This window comes from Bos mutus, chromosome X, assembly GCF_027580195.1.
Source record: "Bos mutus isolate GX-2022 chromosome X, NWIPB_WYAK_1.1, whole genome shotgun sequence".
NCBI lineage: Eukaryota > Metazoa > Chordata > Mammalia > Artiodactyla > Bovidae > Bos > Bos mutus.
Window position 1 is genome coordinate 128,245,496 of NC_091646.1, and position 12,516 is coordinate 128,258,011.

Consider the following 12,516-nt stretch of genomic DNA (forward strand, 5'->3'; position numbering starts at 1 on the left):
GTTGGTGGGATTCTCCAAATACAATCACTGGAGTGGGTTGCCATTCCCTTCTCCAGGGGATCTTCCTGATCCAGGGATCAAACCCGGGTCTCCTGTATCTGCAGGCAGATTCTTTACCAGCTGAGCTACGAGGGAAGCCCTGGACTATGAATTAGGATCACTCAAATAATTGGGCAAAATTACTTGAGGAATGAATCAGAAACTTTCTCAAGTAATTTTGTCCCCATCTCTGAGATGTTGTATTAGTTTTCTCTATAATAAGTTGGTAGAGTTCTTGTCTGCAAGGGGATTATAGGAGAAATTGGGGATTGAGTATTTAGGTATTTGATGAAGCTGATGCTGTCTGTGATAATGTGACCTGCCACAGATGAAAAGCAAGCAGTGAATTAATGTTTCAAAGAAGGGCTTATCACCTTTAGGGGCTGAATCTTGCTATTCAGGATTCCTGATGTTATTACTCAACTTTTTTAGTGTGCAGTGGGTCAATATCAACTGGAGAATCATTTCCTTTACAGCAGAAAGTTAAAGTTCTGTAACGTGAAACACAGTCAGGGTCATAAAAACACACATCAAAAGAAAAATGTGGCTTAATTTATTACCTCAATTTTGTGCTCCAGTTTTCCTTGCTATTGTTCTTTTTATTAATTGTATGATTTTTTGTATGGTTTTTTCATAAACAGAATGCTGTCCCCAAATGGATGAACCTGTTGACTAGCCGATCAGTAAACTGTAAATGCTGCTGTAAAATAAAGAGTGTTTGGGCGATAAATCAGACAGGAAGAATTCTCGGTTTCCCCGGGGAGCATTTTTGGTAGGTTACCTCAACTAACTCAAAGCCCATACATATGAATCAGTAATGTCTGGTGGTTTATGAGCCTTGCAAATCACAAATATTATTTTTCCTCCTCAGCACATCTCTCCTGTAATAAATAGGTAATTGGTTTTGTCTTATTGTACTTTTTATATCACTCACTGTAATAATCACTTATAAATCCATAGGTTTATGGTTTCTTTTATTATAAATTTTTCATTAGTTTAATTCCTCATCTTTTCTTTCTTAGTCATAGAGCATTGCCAAAATAATCATAACAAACTCAGCACAGATATTTTTGCTTTGGTAGTATAACTGCTTTGGTATATTTATTACTGTTAATTATTTATTTTATCCTACAAGTATACTTATCACCTAAAGATGCATTGTTTTATAAATGCTGTAGACTGTGGAGAAAAAGGAACCCTCTAGTATTGTTGGTAGGCATGTGAATTAGTGCAGCTACGAAAGAGAAAAGTATGAAGGTTTGTCAAAAAAAACTAGAAATAGAGTTAGCATGCTGCTGCTGCTAAGTCGCTTCAGTTGTGTCCGACTCTGTGCCACCCCATAGATGGCAGCCCACCAGGCTCCCCCGTCCCTGGGATTCTCCAGGCAAGAGCACTGGAGTGGGTTGCCATTTCCTTCTGCAATGCATGAAAGTGAAAAGTGAAAGTGAAGTTGCTCATATGGTCATACAACCCCACTTCTGGACATGTGTCAGGGAAATACTCTCACTCAAAAAGATGCATGTACTCCAGTGTTCACTGCAGCACTGTTTACAATAGCCAGGACATGGAAGCAAGCTAAATGCCCATCTATAGATGAACCGATAAACAAGATGTCGTAAGGGACTTCCCTGGTTACAACCCTTCCAGGTACAACAAGACTTGCTCCCTATAAGGAGACAACACAGCCTCTCCAACGTGGCCAACCGTCCCAGGATGCCCCTGTGGTCTCTGGCTTTATCTAGACTCCACAGTGATGTTCGACAACGTAGACAGTGAGACATTAACCAGCAGAGCGAATGTGCCCGAGTCTAACGCTTCCCGTGGTTAAGACTCTGTGCTTCCACCGCAGGGGGCACAGGTTCAATCTTGCATGATTCATAGCAAGGCCAGAAAAGAGAAAAAATGGACGGTTCCCATACACACAACGGACTATTACTTAGCTATGAAAAAGCATGAAATAATGCCATTTGCTACGATATAGGTGGACCTAGAGATTGTCATGCTGAGTGAAGTACGTCAGCCCGAGAAACACAGCTATCCTACGATACCATTTACGTGTGCATAAAACGAAGGATACAAACGAACTTATTTACAAAGCAGAAGTAGACTCACAGACATAGGAGACAAACTTATGGTTACCAAAGAGCAAGGTAGGAGGTATTAAATTGAGGATTTGGGTTTAACATATACACATTGATATATAAAGTCAGTAAACAGCAAGGAACTACTCTATAGCTCAGGGAAATGTATTCAGTATCTTATAACAGCCTATAGTGGAATAGATTCTGAAAAAGAATACACACACGCGCGTAACTGAATCACTTTGCTGTAGACTAGAAATCAATACCACATTTCAATTTAACTATGCTTCAATTTAAAAACTGATTAATAAAATAATAAATATTTTTTTTTCTTCCACAGAAGACTTTCTAGGAAAGTCCCAATACAAAGGAACAACTCCGCTTCAAAGTGTCCTGTGAAAAGCTACATCCCAGGAGAACCTGCCTTCCAAAAAGGTGAGAAAGCGTCTTAGACAAAGAAGTCGCAGACATTTTTGTACAGAGTAAAGCGTCTACCATGTAGTACACACAAAGCTAGATGAAAACTAAACTGAAATGACAGACACACAAAAATTAAGATACGAAGGAACTGCAAAGTTTTAGATGAGAGCACAGAACATTTTGCATATGCTTCAGATAGTTGTAACCAAGTATTTTCCCCACCTTGATCAACATCGGACTAGTGTATGCTTTTATTTATCAGCGTTTCTGTCTCTCTCGTTTTCTCTTTACTCTTGAGCATCTCTCAAGACCTATTCAGAAAATGTCTGTTTCTCCCCCAGTTGGCTCTGAGCTTGTCTGACTGGCACATTGAACTAGCCAGGGATGAAATGTCTCCCCAGGCTAAACACACTTTAAACAGCAGTATTGTGAAGATGAAGCTTCTGTGCTTACCTATAGGGGGCCGACTGTCTCTGTTTTGGGTGTTTAGAATGCTGTGTGGGGGCACTGACTTAGATGCTTCTGGGGACATGGGATTCTCATATAAGGCCGCTGGGAAGAGCCCAGTGGGATCTCTGGGACAGCTCCCTTTGACATCATGCAGGCTGGTCAGGATGAATGAATACAATGTCCCCCTGCCTGAGTAGCCCTGCAGGGCTCAGGAGGCTTTCAGTGGCTCCATTCCAAGAAACAAGGATCCCTCGTGAATCCAAGTGCTGCCGACGACCGTCATGAGGACTTGAGCAGGTAAGAAAAGACACAGGCGGAAAATACGATATGCCCCCTGTAGGTTCCATGTCTCGTACACAACTTGCTGTGCATGTTTTAATTAAGTACCTCACTTCCTTGTCCTCAAGTGGTCGGGTGCGTTGGCTCTGGTGGTTAATTCTCACTGTCTACGTTGTCGAACATCACTGTGGAGTCTAGATAAAGCCAGAGACCACAGGGGCATCCCAGGACGGTTGTCCAGGTGACGAGGCTGTGTTGTCTCCTGTTAGGAACAAGTCTTGTTGTACCTGGAATGACTACTTCCTGTTAGGTGGTGGACAGTTTTGTAAATGTGTCTGTGAAGAGCTGGGTTTTCTGGATGCCAGAGAGGCAAGAAGTTTCATGGCCTGTTTCTATTTTGATCACCTGTCATCCATTCATACGTCGCTGTCTTAAAAGTAGCATCCTGGCCTTTTTCTTTTTTGGGGAGGATGGGTTTTAGACAAGCCCGCTTAACCTTCATGGCATCTTGAAGGAGTAAATATGTAACTGAAGTTACTCAAGTTGGAGTCTCTCTTTAGTGAGTGTGGATATTAAACAGAGCACAAAAAGGGCTGGAGTGAATTCATCCCAGAGTGGTGAAAGTGAAGTTGCTCAGCAGTGTCTGACTCTTTGCAACCCCATGGACTGTAGCCTACCAGGCTGCTCTGACCATGGAATTTTCCAGGCAAGAGTACTGGAGTGGGTTGCCATTGCCTTCTCCGAGCTAAGTAAGTGAAGTCGGTCAGTCGTGTCCGACTCTTTGCGACCCCATGGACTGTAGCCTACCAGGCTCCTCCATCCATGGGATTCTCCAGGCAAGAGTACTGGAGTGGGTTGCCATTTCCTTCTCCAGGGGATCTTCCCGACCCAGGGATGGAACCCGGGTCTCCCGCATTGCAGGCAGACGCTTTACCATCTGAGCCACCAGGGAGCCCAGGAGTGGTACCCAAATGAAAAAGTCAGCCAATCGCTGGTGCTGACATCTTTCAGAGGCCTTCATTCCTTTTGGGGCATTGTCTCTAATCCTCTCTGACCTGATTTTATTTTACTCTTCGTTCACATTGATTTTCAGTCTGGTTGAAAATAGTGGAGTGTCCCTTTCCTGTTTGTATTTTTTTTTTTTAATCATTGAGGGGATTCCTATGTAGAATACTGTTATTATAGAACTTGTATTTATAGTAGGAATTTGATTCATACCTGTGAAGGTTGAAAGTGGAAATCGGTACACTTAGTCATACCAGTTCTTCCAACCAGGGACGTGGTAGAAGCCCTGATGATTTCCGTCACACTGTAGGTTTTCTTTCATGTGGGAAAGAGGCTGTGGTGATGGGCAGTGTGATTGTTTCTAGGTCACCCCCAGTGAAATGAGGTAGGGCTCAGCGTTAAGTCAGAAGTAGAATGATGGACATGCTCCTAACAGGACGGGTGGAATGATTAAAGAGGAAACTCACTGAGACATAACATTGTGGATGAGGCCATATCATCTAGACCCAAGCTGATGGGCCATCAGCGCTGATAAAAGGAATCTGAGATCCTCGTGTGGGCGTGGATCACCACACTGTCAGAGGTGAAGAAAAGGTGTGCATGACTGATTAAGTTTGTCAATAGCTTGTGACAACCGATTTCCATGCAAATCAATTTCATGACTGAATGGCCTTGATGGGTGAATATGCCTGCTTTATCACCAAATGGCGTCCTTTTTAAGGAAATTATATTGGAGTATAATGGCACCCCACTCCAGTACTCTTGTAATTTTTTCCAAACGTTTTTCCTCTCCAGCGTTTGAAAGTTCGGCTTCTTGGAGTTGCTCACCTAAAGTAGACACTGAAAACATACATGAGGGTGTGAGTCTGGCAATGGATCATTTTTGGCAGTCACCCCTGACAACCTGGGCTGAATGCCAGCCTTGTTTACGGACTGCGTTAACGATTATTGCAGGAGAAGTTACAGTCCTGTTCTTGTCAATGCTTCCTCTGTGATTAATGACCAGAGGAGAAAATCTTAAGAATAACCTGTGTCCCCATCAAAAGAAACAAGGGTTTCAATGTAAGAAAAGCAGGCTGTTAAGCATCTACGCTGCTCTCCTCCTGAGGTAAAGTCCTGGGGATCTGTAAGAGGTCCTTGTCCCGTGGTCGTGAAATAACCAGCTGAAGTGTCAAGGGGAAAGGCTCTACAGACAGTTTATTTGGGTAAATGGCTATTGACTGATGGGTTAGAATGATCTCATGGGTTATAATGCTCTGTGAGCTATGAAAGTCCTTTTTGTTGGCTCATAAACTTAGAGCATATATTCACCCATAAATCATTCCTATTTCAGAGGTGAAATTGTTTACATGGCTCTGATGGTTAATTAGTCACATCTTTACTGCAAGGAACAGTTTAGATCAATTTAAAAACAAAAAAAAACTATGAGTAAGCAAGTGTCCTTTTCTGGAAAACTGGGCTTATATTTGTTCTCTCCATTTTAGAGTTGTTCAGAGTTAAATCTAAAATTTCCTCAGATGTTTTTTCCCCCATGAAAGTTAATGTCTCATCATTTAGTATTTATTTTCAACTAAACTACCCTTGACTCTTGTGAGTTATGAATCAATTTGTTTGCATTGCTTCAAATTGACGTCCTTTTCTTGACTGCAAGGAGATCCAACCAGTCCATCCTCAAAGAAAATCAGTGCTGAATATTCATTGGAAGGACTGATGCTGAAGCTGAAACTCCAATACTTTGGCCACCTTATGCAAAGAGCTGACTCACTTCAAAAGACCCTGATGCTGGGAAAGATTGGGGGCAGAAGAAGAAAGGGACAACAGAGGATGAGATGGTTGGATGGCATCACCGACTCGATGGACATGAGTTTGGACAAATACCGGGAGTTGGTGATGGACAGGGAGGCCTGGCATGCTTCGGTCCATGGGGTCACAGAGAGTCGGACACGATTGAGCGACTGAACTGAGCTCTTGAAAAATGTCTATGATATCATTCTCTTTAGGGTGGACTTGTCAAATTTTCATGTCTGCATGAGTCACCTGAGGACTTCCTTAAATCAGACATTCTAAATCATTTACGGGATCTGGCCCAGGATTCAGTATTTCACACATCTCCCACGGGGTGTTGCTTCTGTTTCTTAGGGAGCAAGCCTTAGATCTTTTCTTCTGCCAAGCGTCAGATAGTAAACATCTTTAGCTTTCTTGTCCAGAAGGAGCCAGAGACAGTGCAGAAACGCCGATGGCTGCATTTCAGTCTGGTTGCATTTATGGACACTGAAATTGGAATTTCACAGAATCTTCATGTGTTACAAAATATTATTCTTTTTGATTGTTCCCAAACACTTGGAAATGCAAAAACAGCAACAACAACAACAAAACTTAAAACAAAACAAAACAAAACATTCACTGCTCTTGTACTGTATACAAGCAAGCAGCAGGCAAGATTTGGCCTGGGGCCATAGACGCATGATGTCTGTTTTAAGTCAGCATGGCGGGTTAGATTGAGATGTCAACAAGACATGCAGCAAGCCTGGGGAGGGAGCACTGCTTTCTCTGCCATCTGCAGATGGAATCAGCTTATTGGGGCTCTCTGGAGGAGCAATAGATTTCCTGTGCACTTAAAAATACAATTAGTAATGGTCATTATCTCTCTTGGGAACGTAGCTAATCAAGCCACATTGGTATTTCCACATTTATCTTAACTCCTAGAGATAGTGTTTAGAAGAGAGTCAACCATCAGTTTGAATGTTGTGTATTTAATATTATGCTACGATCAATGAGACATATACTATACACACAGCACAATGTATAGAAATTTTTGTTGTTGTTGAGTCACTCAGTCATGTCAAACTCTTTGCAACCCCATGGACTACAGCATCAGGCTTCACTAACTGCCAGAGTTTTCTCAAACTCATGTCCATTGAGTTGGTGATGCCATCCAGCCATCTCATCCTCTGTCGTCCCCTTCTCCTCCTGCCTTCAATCTTTCCCAGCATCAGGGTCTTTTGCAGTGAGTCAGGTCTTCGCATCAGGTGGCCAAATGATTGGAGCTTCAGCTTCAGCATCAGTCCTTCCAATGAATAATCAGGACTGATTTCCTTTAGGATGGACTGGTTGGATCTCCTTGCAGTCCAAGGGAGTCTCAAGAGTCTTCTCCAACACCACAGTTCAAAAGCATCAATTCTTTGGCCTGGTGGTGCAGAGATTAAAGCGTCTGCCTGCAATGTGGGAAACCTGGGTTCGATCCCTGGGTCAGGAAGACCCCCTGGAGAAGGAAATGGCAACCCAGGATGGAGGAGCATGGAAGGCTACAGTCCACGCGTCACAAAGAGTTGGACAAGACTGAGCGACTTCACTTTCACCTTTCTTTCTGACAGCTGAGACACAGATCAAGGGATGATTTCAGTGAGCCCAGACTTCTGCATCTTCTCGTACACAGATCAGATTAGATCAGTCACTCAGTCGTGTCCAACTCTTTGTGACCCCATGAATCGCAGCATGCCAGGCCTCCCTATCCATCACCAACTCCCAGAGTTCACGCAGACTCACGTCCATCAAGTCCGTGATGCCATCCAGCCATCTCATCCTCTGTCGTCCCCTTCTCCTCCTGCCCCCAATCCCTCCCAGCATCAGAGTCTTTTCCAATGAGTCAACTCTTCACATGAGGTGGCCAAAGTACTGGAGTTTCAGCTTTAGCATCAGTCCTTCCAAAGAAATCCCAGGGCTGATCTCCTTCAGAATGGACTGGCTGGATCTCCTTGCAGTCCAAGGGACTCTCAAGAGTCTTCTCCAACACCACAGTTCAAAAGCATCAATTCTTCGGTGCTCAGCCTTCTTCACAGTTCAACTCTCACATCCATACATGACCACAGGAAAAACCATAGCCTGGATTAGATGGACCTTTGTTGGCAAAGTAATGTCTCTGCTTTTGAATATGCTATCTAGGTTGGTCGTAACTTTCCTTCCAAGGAGTAAGCGTCTTTTAATTTCATGGCTGCAGTCACCATCTGCAGTGATTTTGGAGCCCCCAAAAATAAAGTCTGACACTGTTCCACTATTTCCCCATCTATTTCCCATGAAGTGATGGGACCAGATGCCATGATCTTCGTTTTCTGAATGTTGAGCTTTAAGCCAACTTTTTCACTCTCCTCTTTCACTTTCACCAAGAGGCTTTTGAGTTCCTCTTCACCTTCTGCCATAAGGGTGGTGTCATCTGCATATCTGAGGTTATTGATACTTCTCCCGGCAATCTTGATTCCAGCTTGTGCTTCTTCCAGCCCAGCGTTTCTCATGATGTCCTCTGCATATAAGTTAAATAAGCAGGGGACAGTATACAGCCTTGACATACTCCTTTTGCTATTTGGAACCAATCTGTTGTTCCATGTCCAGTTCTAATTGTAGCTTCCTGACCTGCATACAGATTTCTCAAGAGGCAGGTCAGGTGGTCTGGTATTCCCATCTCTTTCAGAATTTTCCACAGTTTATTGTGATCCACACAGTTAAAGGCTTTGGCATAGTCAATAAAGCAGAAATAGATGTTTTTCTGGAACTCTCTTGCTTTTTCCATGATCCAGCGGATGTTGGCAATTTGATCTCTGGTTCCTCTGCCTTTTCTAAAACCAGCTTGAACATCAGGAAGTTCACGGTTCACATATTGCTGAAGCCTGGCTTGGAGAATTTTGAGCATTACTTTACTAGTGTGTGAGATGAGTGAAATTGTGCGGTAGTTTGAGCATTCTTTGGCATTGCCTTTCTTTGGGATTGGAATGAAAACTGACCTTTTCCAGTCCTGTGGCCACTGCTGAGTTTTCCAAATTTGCTGGCATATTGAATGCAGCACTTTCACAGCATCATCTTTCAGGATTTGGAATAGCTCAACTGAAATTCCATCACCTCCACTAGCTTTGTTCGTAGTGATGCTTTCTAAGGCCCACTGGACTTCACATTCCAGGATGTTTGGCTCTAGGTCAGTGATCACACCATTGTGATTATCTGGGTCGTGAAGATCTTTTTGTACAGTTCTTCTGTGTATTCTTGCCACCTCTTCTTAATATCTTCTGCTTCTGTTAGGTCCATACAATTTCTGTCCTTTATCGAGCCCATCTTTGCATGAAGTGTTCCTTGGTATCTCTAATTTTCTTGAAGAGATCTCTAGTCTTTCCCATTCTGTTGTTTTCCTCTATTTCTTTGCATTGATCACTGGGAAGACTTACTTATCTCTTCTTGCTATTCTTTGGAACTCTGCATTCAGATACTTATATTTTTCCTTTTCTCCTTTGATTTTCACTTCTCTTCTTTTCACAGCTATTTGTAAGGCCTCCCCAGACAGCCATTTTGCTTTTCTGCATTTCTTTTTTTCATGGGGATGGTCTTGATCCCTGTCTCCTGTTCAATGTCACAAACCTCTGTGCTGACAGAATGTGGTCCACTGGAGAAGGGAATGGCAAACCACTTCAGTATTCTTGCCTTGAGAACCCCATGAACAGTATGAAAAGGCAAAATGATGGGATACTGAAAGAGGAACTCCCAGGTCAGTAGGTGCCCAATATGTTACTGGAGATCAGTGGAGAAATAACTCCAGAAAGAATGAAGGGATGGAGCCAAACCAAAAAGAATACCCAGCTGTGGATGTGACTGGTGATAGAAGCAAGGTCCGATGCTGTAAAGAGCAATATTGCATAGGAACCTGGAATGTCAGGTCCATGAATCAAGGCAAATTGGAAGTGGTCAAACAAGAGATGGCAAGAGTGAATGTCGACATTCTAGGAATCAGCAAACTCAAATGGACTGGAATGGGTGAATTTAACTCAGATGACCATTATATCTACTATTGCGGGCAGGAATCCCTCGGAAGAAATGGAGCAGCCATCATGGTCAACAAAAGAGTCCGAAATGCAGTACTTGGATGCAGTCTCAAAACGACAGAATGATCTCTGTTCATTTCCAAGGCAAACCATTCAATATCACAGTAATCCAAGTCTATGCCCCAAACCAGTAACGCTGAAGAAGCTGAACGGTTCTATGAAGACCTACAAGACCTTTTAGAACTAACACCCAAAAAAAGATGTCCTTTTCATGATAGGGGACTGGAATGCAAAAAGTAGGAAGTCAAGAAACACCTGGAGTAACAGGCAAATTTGGCCTTGGAATATGGAATGAAGCAGGGCAAAGACTAATAGAGTTTTGCCAAGAAAATGCACTGGTCATAACAAACACCCTCTTTCAACAACACAAGAGAAGACTCTACACATGGACATCACCAGATGGTCAACACTGAAATCAGATTGATTATGTTTTTTGCAGCCAAAGATGGAGAAGCTCTATACAGTCAACAAAAAAAGACCAGGAGTTGACTATGGCTCAGATCATGAACTCCTTATTACCAAATCAAACTTAAATTGAAGAAAGTAGGAAAACCACTAGACCATTCAGGTATGACCTAAATCAAATCCCTTATGATTATACAGTGGAAGTGAGAAATAGATTTAAGGGCCTAGATCTGATAGATAGAGTGCCTGATGAAAGCATCAATTAGTCATCGTCTAATTATGGTGTGTGATCAGAACTTTGGGCCTCCTGGTGGCTCAGATGGTAAAGAATCTGTCTACAATGAAGGGGACCTGGGTTCAATCCCTGAGTTGGGACGATCCCTGAGAAGGAAATGGCAACCCACTCCAGTATCCTTGCCTGGAGAATCCCATGGACAGGGGAGCCTGGTGGGCTACAGCCCGGGGGTCACAGAGAGTCAGGCATGGCTCAGTACAGCAGCAGCATTCAGTGTATAACATGGTAACTACAGTTGACACCAGTGTGCTGTGTAAATGAAACTTGAAAAGATGAGTAGAACTTGAATGTTGTTCACAAAAAAATTAAAAAGGTTAGTATTTTTTGTGATTGATGTGCGAGCATCCTTTCTTAAGATATACGTGTGGCACATCATTACACTGTGCTTTTTAAGAAGTATCTTCCAGTTTTATTTGTCAGTTACACCTTGATAGTGCTGAGAGAAATGGAATGCATGAGTCTGTCTGGGTTAGTGTTGACCAGATGTATCAGTACTTTTTGAAAATTTGATTTGTGTTGATTTCTTGCTATAAACAGTGATTTTTTTTTTTTTTTTTGAGTTAACGCAGAGGAGAGACTTAAATTCAGCATCGATTTTTCAACCTGAAAAAAAAAGCAAAATTACAACCTTCCTTTGGGGAAAAATCAACAATAGGCCAGGAGATGGGCTATCCTGAATTCCATTTACTGCAAGTTGATAGGATAGCTCTCTATAAATTATTCAGGATAATATTTCTTCCCACGCTGGGAACATTATCTTTGTTTTCATCTCCTGGCCCCTTGTATCAGGCAGGGGGACTTGTAATATCTTAGCCCCTGGGAATTTGAAAGTCAAGGTTCCGAGGCGCCCATTTAAACATTCATGAGGGGGCGGAGCCTGTTCTGGGGAGCTCTGCAGGCCTGTTCAGGCATTCCATTCCATCCGTGCTTCTGGTTAAAACACTCATGACTGCCAGAGAGGAAGAAGCCAGGCTGTGAGTAGCCAGAGCTGGAAGAAAATTGGCTCATTTTACCAGCGACTTAGTGAACAGATGAGCCGCCAAGGGTGCTGGAGTGTTTTTTGCCTTCTCCTTGCCCCGTGGCGCTCTCTGAGTATGCTCTCTGTTTCTGATCCTGGAACATGAATAAAAAGCCCATCACTGCCAGCTGGTGGGGAATCAGCCCACCTGCCAGGCAAGAGCACTACTCCCAGCTCTGAATCACTATTTGAGCATCCTAGCCAAGGGCTTGGAGGTCTCAGCCATCCAATCCTTCAGGGTTGTGTTCATCTCCTTCAGCCCGTTGCTGGGATTTCTGTATTTTAAATAATGAATCAATCAGGCAGATGTCTTCGTAGGGGAAGGTGCAGTAAGACAAAGATGCGGGATTAAAAAGGGCAAAGGTTGCTCTGGCACGTCAAAAACCTTCCAGGTTCCACACAGAAACGGGGACAACAATCTACGACCTCAGCGCAGCTGCAGGATGTAGAGTCAACGTGGGAAAATCAGATATTTCCTGTACATTAACAGTGAACATTCTGAAATGGAAGTTTTGCTCAGTCAAGATTGTAGCCAAAACTGACAGTTACATGCCTTCTGAGGTTTTAGAATTTTCTTTTGGAATGTGCTAAAAGCACTCTCGACTCTCTTGGAAATTCCTCTTCCTTAAGGCAATGGTAAGGGTTTAAGTGTTCCAGTCAAAG